Source organism: Pogoniulus pusillus, chromosome 19 (genome assembly GCF_015220805.1).
Source record: "Pogoniulus pusillus isolate bPogPus1 chromosome 19, bPogPus1.pri, whole genome shotgun sequence".
NCBI lineage: Eukaryota > Metazoa > Chordata > Aves > Piciformes > Lybiidae > Pogoniulus > Pogoniulus pusillus.
The window spans coordinates 14,184,829-14,191,126 of NC_087282.1; the positions used below are offsets into that span (position 1 = coordinate 14,184,829).

General features: G+C 42.9%; 1 protein-coding gene across 1 annotated transcript in view; it reads left to right on the forward strand.

Annotated features, from left to right (window-relative positions):
* Window positions 1-3,143, forward strand: part of TRPC5 (transient receptor potential cation channel subfamily C member 5) — a 102,414-nt gene extending 99,271 nt beyond the window's left edge. Inside the window, exon 12 of the transcript XR_010305806.1 lies at window positions 999-3,143. The gene's annotated coding sequence lies outside the window, so the exon portion shown is untranslated. The remainder of the gene's footprint in view (window positions 1-998) is intronic.
* Window positions 3,144-6,298: the final 3,155 nt, after the last annotated feature.

The window sequence follows — 6,298 nt, forward strand, 5'->3', positions numbered from 1 at the left end:
GTAGAAGACAACCCTTTTGAGTGCAAAAAGGTTGTATTAATAGTAGTGTATTTTACTTAACAGTGTGATACTTGAACTTATTTCTGTTTCTGAGCAACGCCACAGAAGGGATTTGCACTCACCCATACTTCAGAGCTGTCATTAGCTGCTTTCTTGAAGGAAGCAAGTGGTGACCAGGGGCGAAGGTTCATAACTGTACTCCTGTGGTCAGGCTGAAGATGTTGCTCCTAGGGGAGATAATGGTGGCTGCTAAAAATCAACTCTTCTGCAGAGTTCTGAGTTGCATTTGTAAGAGCATAATGCTGGAAAATCCACACATCCCATTGGTACTGGTCAGGTTTCACCAGCAAGGGGCAAGAACAGCTCACCTGGCAGCATGAAGGGGTTGGAGGAGTATCTCACTACAGCAGTCTCCCACAAAAGAGGTGCTGGGACACCTGCAGCAGCCTAAATTGTAAACCTTTCTCTCTCCTCTTGTGCTAAGAAAAAACACTTTGTTGGGGTTTCTCTTTGGGCACCTATAACAGGATTACCTGAAAGGTAATGGAACACATCTACACCAGAGGAAAACACAAACTGTGCAAGCCAGCTCCTGTAGGAGAGTTGCACAGCAGGTTACCAGGAATTTTTCAGTACAGACCTCATGGAGACCATGGCTGTAGGCCAGCTCTGGTGCCAACATAAATCAGCAATGAGGAGCACAGACACAGAAATGTTTCTGTCTTCCTTGCTTATAAACAACACTAGTCTTGCCACCAGCATGCAGTGTAAAGTCCAAAACATTTAAGCCCCTGGATGTGTTAAGGCATTTTTGGATCAAAAGATTTGAGGCTTTCATACTAATTGCAGGGTTAGAGATGTGGAAAGCTGCCCCTCCTGGTTATGAAAGGCTGAGCAAACTGACATTGGCACTCCACAAGGAGACTTGCAAAATATGATGGTCAAAAGCAGCTCACTGCTTATCATAAAAAAACCCTTCCCCCCTCTTATCTTTGCAGGGCCAGCGCTGCAGTCAGCCAGCTGCACCCAATTCTTAAAGCAGCTCACAAGAAAAGACTAAACCAAACTGAGCAGGTTTGCAGAAAGACAAAAGGTAGCAAGAGCTGGTACAGGGGGATGAAGGAGTGCAGTTGAATTGTTTTAGACCTCACCTACCCAGACTGCAGTTCCTGACCTCTGCTTTACGTGGGGCCAGCAAATCTTTGTGGCGTTTCCTGCGTAAAGGGTAAGAATGAAAACAATTCAAGTATGGTTACACAGATTACATCAGCTGCCTTTGAGACTGGGGCAGAAGCAGGGTTTGGGTGCTTGGACAGTAGAAAGTTTTCTGCAAGTGCAAGCACACTGGTGGTGATGATACTGCATCGTTCAAACATAGCACTGTATTGACAAGTAACAAAATGAAATGCAATTAATTCTGCTGTGGTGTCCCCCAAAAAATGACACAAGGCAGCACAAATACCTTCTGAGCAAACTGCAAGATCTGTTCCCCTGCTGCATCCTGAAAGTGGGAGTAGGAATGGCCATGTTGGAATGTCCTGATGGATAATGCAGGAATCTTCCGGTAATGTTGGTAAAGGCAAGAGGTACAGCTCATGGCTGCTTGGCTGGGGCTCCCCTGGGATTTGCTTCATGACTCAGTTTCTAGCTCCCAGCTGTGAGCGAGCTTGAGCTGCCTGGAATTTAACGCCAATATTTGATTTGGCTGTGATTAATACTTGTGTCCAGGAGTTTGCAAAGCTGTCAGATTGAGCCCCCAAAAGGCAAAATGCTGTTTGATTGTATCTATGCATCCCCTTTAGTAGCAATAGACATTAGAGCAGCTGGTGAATTATTACTCTACAACAGGAGCTTCAGGGAAGGGAAATTAAAATATCTTGTGAAAAATACATTTGATAAGCAAAATTGTGGGGTTTAAAAAAATTCACTTGCAGTCACAGTATTTGGGTTTTCACTGGCATTCTTCCATTTTCAGTTGCTCAGGAAGAAAACAGGTTTTAGTGAAAATTACTCTTTCTTTCAGAGAAATAAATGAACTACCCCTGTGCTGTCTGTGCAGGCAGACCAGGGAGGAAGCTGATGGGACACTTGGAGCTCCTGTGAGGAGTCAAAACCTTCCCTTAGCTTGGGTTGAGGATGTACATCTGTGGTCCAACTGGTGCACACCTAGCCTGTATTCCCTGGGCTTCAGTAATAAGCCTGATACATGTGCAAGGAATTAGGAATAGAGATCTCAACCACTTTACCTTTCTTTAAGTTTCTTGCTCTTGAAGTTGTTTTATTTCTCTTCTCCCATCCCTCATATCATTTTCACCTGGCTTTTTCAAGCAGCACCCCACAAATGATCACCAGTCAAGAAGCTGAAAAATAGGCAGGGTTAAGAATCTCCAACAGAGCTAGATGGTGTTTGTACTCAGGTCAGAGATTAAAGAAGTTGCTTCAGAAACAAGAAATCAACTGACATAGCTGCAGATAATTTGGATAACTGCATTTGTGTATTTCTCACTGACTGGTATATATGTAAATACTGCTGTACCAGTATACGTGGCCCCTCCAGAGGAAGCATGCAGAGCAGCTGGAGCACAGGATTAGCCAACAGCACTTCTCAGCTCTGCGCCCACCTCTGCCACTGACTCACCTGTGACCTTGGGCAAGTCACTGAGCCTCCAATGCCTCAGTTTCCTCATCTGTAAAATACGGATAATACTACTTACCTACCTCGTAGGGGGGGTTAGTTTATTAGTTAGAAGCACTTTCAGATCTTCAAATTAAAGGCGCTATATACAGTGAGTAGTTAATACTGGTAGCAGTAGTGTAGGTACTTTTATTTTCTTACAAGTACTTCAGGTTAGGATTTAACCTGTAACCATTAGAATAGTTTTCCATGTAAAAAACCAGCATGCATTCCTGCAGAGGGACTTTAGGAGATGTCTACAGTAGAGAAAGAGCAGCAGTGGTGTATCCTGGAAGCCTGAACTCTTAAAACCCTTGCTTTTGTGATTTATGTCTCACTCTTAATGTCACCTTACTGTATTTGTGTTTCATCTTTTTTCTGATGGTACATGTGAAATAATTTCTAGCAGAAACAGCCACTGTAAATAGTAAGAGTATTTAAATAAATATATTAATGTATAAATATACAACCTTACCTTTTCTAGAGGAGCAAATTGGCTGATGTGACAGACTTCTAAGCATGGGGAGGTTCCACAGGCAGCCCAGCACTGATGCACACAGCAGGATACTGGAATAGGGCTATAGAGAAGTTTCACCACAGGTCATCGTCTCCTTTGTATTCCCTTTTCATAGAATCACAGAATGTTTTGGGTTGGAAAGGACCTTCAAAGGTCATCTAGTCCAACCACCCCATCCCTGGCAAGGGCAGCCAGACATGCAGATGACCATGTGTCACAGGGGGGTAGGCAAAGGGAGGCTGTTGCTCTGCTGCCAATTTTGCCCCCAGACATGCAGATGACCATGTGTCACAGGGGGATAGGCAAAGGGAGGCTGTTGCTCTGCTGCCAATTTTGCCCCCAGCAGCAAGGTGAGAAGCTTCCAGATATACACCCTGGGGACTGACCTGTCACCAGCACCGTGGGTACTGGAGGCACCTTTTCTGGACAGTAGGAAACTCTCTCCTGTGTCCCTGTGAGGTGGCTTTTTGCCCTGATTTCCCTGTAGGCACAATTAATTTCTCTTTACTGCTTACTAAGGATAAAAAGGTCGTTGGGTTAAGAAACAGGAGCTCTAACATTTACCTTGCAGTGGGGCACTATGAGCATTCTGAGCTCCCTTCTAGGAACGTGAATAGTTCCAGGGTCTCTTCACCAGATTCTTGGACAGCCACTAACAGTGTAAGTAGTTAACTGCAGGGTTTTCTAACAGAAAACTACAGCAGCACCTGCTCTTTCACACCAGTTAGTGTATATCCCACTTCCCCTGGAGGCTTCTCAAGTTTTGATTTCACATTTCTGTTTTCCTTTCTGAAAGGCCAAAATGCCCAGAGAAAAGCATATTTCATTAACCAGAAAGAGGTTTTGGTTTTGGCTGAGTTCCCTTTTAACCAGAGAACCTGCTCTGCAGCATGCTCTCCCTGTCCCACAGACATGTCCATGAGAAGCTCTATGCTGCCTCAAAGCCTGATTTCCACAGAAACAGGATCACATTCCCACCTTTGTTGCAACTCCACAGTCATACAGGATGGAGCTCTCATAGGATGGATGGAGTGGAGGAGCTCGTTGGTCCTTCAGCCTCATCTGAGGCAGGTGACGTGGCTGGTAGCAGCTTGCCCAGGAAGCACTGGTGACTCTCATTTCTGTAATGGTTAAAAAAAATCAGAAGCAGTGAGACTACAGTGAATAATAAATCAGCTTACTGGAGAAGCAGCTGACATAAACTAGTTCCAAAATAACTTGTACATTTCAGAGAAGGTGTAACCTGAAAACTAACTACTATAAAAATCCCACACTGGGTGTTTTTGTGGAGGAGGCAGGGAGCACTCTGGGCTAGGCACATTAGCGTATCTCCCAAACATTTGTAATTGGATTCAATTTCATTTTCACACCACTTCTTTCCCTATTCCAGGCCATTACACTTCTACAAACAAGTCATTTATATATTATTCACATAATTTCCTTCACCCAGAACATCTAAAGCTCTGCAGCAAATGCACAATCAAGGATTCTTTGTAAAAGAGAAAGTGCTTCACCTAAGTATTTTAAAGGTAGAAGTGTCCAATCCCTTACCTTCTCAATGTTGCACAGTGCTTTATACTTCAAGGAAACACTTTTATCTGCAAAACAAAACAAACAAACCCTCACCCAGCTCAAGCCACCCACCACTTGAAAAGCCAGACTGACCTTGCAGTGCTTGCTTTATACACAGACCCTGCAGGCAGGCAGTGGCTCTCCAAAGGCAGACAGCACAGCCCAGTCCTCCTGGCTAGTGTGTCCTCCTTTAGCATAGTTCATTTGGGGGATTTTTACCTCCCCTCTCCCATCTAACACATTTCCATATCAACAGCAATTCCTGAGCCAGAAGAAATTATGTGCTTGGGACAAGATGTGATAAATCAAGGAGCTGGCCTTCTAGCATGTGAGCCAGCAGAACACTGTGATACCTTTAGCAAACAGAGCAAAATGCCTTTTGACTATAAATAGCTGTTTTTGAGCAAGGGGGCACTTTTTGGTCTGGGTATTTTTTGGGTATTGTACAGTCTTACTTTAACCTACTGAATGTGTTTATAAGTGGGTGCAGGAACTAGAGGGCTAGGACTCTTTGAGAAGTGGAGGATAGTAGCAGATGCATGAGTACTCTATTTTCTATATGCCAAGCCCTAGAGAGCTGGGCTTATGCTGCAAACAGTTGTTTTTAGCAATCAAACTTTAATGTGAAATTGAATCTTCATTTAAAAGAGCTACTACAGGAACAGCATCACACCTGAGCATATTTTAGAATATTATTTTACTTCATGAGATAAAAAGATGAGGCTTTTTTCCCCCCTCATCCTTATTCCTTCTGTTTTGGTTAAAAATTTGATGGCCTTTCCCAGGCAAAAGAGCTTTTAGAGAAAGTTGTAAGGATGTTTTGTACATAAAGATAAGAGTGGGGACCTCAGCATCTGCCAGTTGAGTAGCAAAAGCCACCCCTAGAGAAAATGGGGAGAAGGAGAAGAGCTAAAACAAATGCTTAGTTGTATGTACTTTTCTACTTGCATCCCTTCTGTCCGTAGCACAGACTTCATGTCACACCCTCACATAAGATGTAAAAAGGAACTGATGTACAGAATAAATAAAATTATTTATTTTATGTGCATTTTTAGCTTAACTGTAAACTGGAAAAAAAGAAAGAAAAAATAAAAAGCATTTAATTTTTTCCCAACAAATGTAAGCCTATTGAATTTCAAGGTGTTTCTACCTTTTCAGATGTAACATTTCCAGCTGCCTATTGATAATAAACATTTATGAACAGCAACAGATTTGATATTTCATAGTTTTGTTACATTATGTTCAGCACGGATCTCTCAAGGGCTGTCAGTGGTCAGAGGAGCACTTAAGAGCTCCAATTCTATAAAGACTTATTTTGGTACTTACATAAAAAGAGACATGGCATAGTCTTGCTTACCTCTACTGAAGCAAATAGAGCAAATGTTCATAGGCAGGAGCTGAACAATACCTGGCTGGGTTAAAAAAAACACCAAAACAACAACCCCAAATTATTCATTGTGTCCTCTTTGTAACAGAAACTAGCAATAAATAATATGAACCACACACATGCACTTCCTTCTGTGCAATGAAGCCTA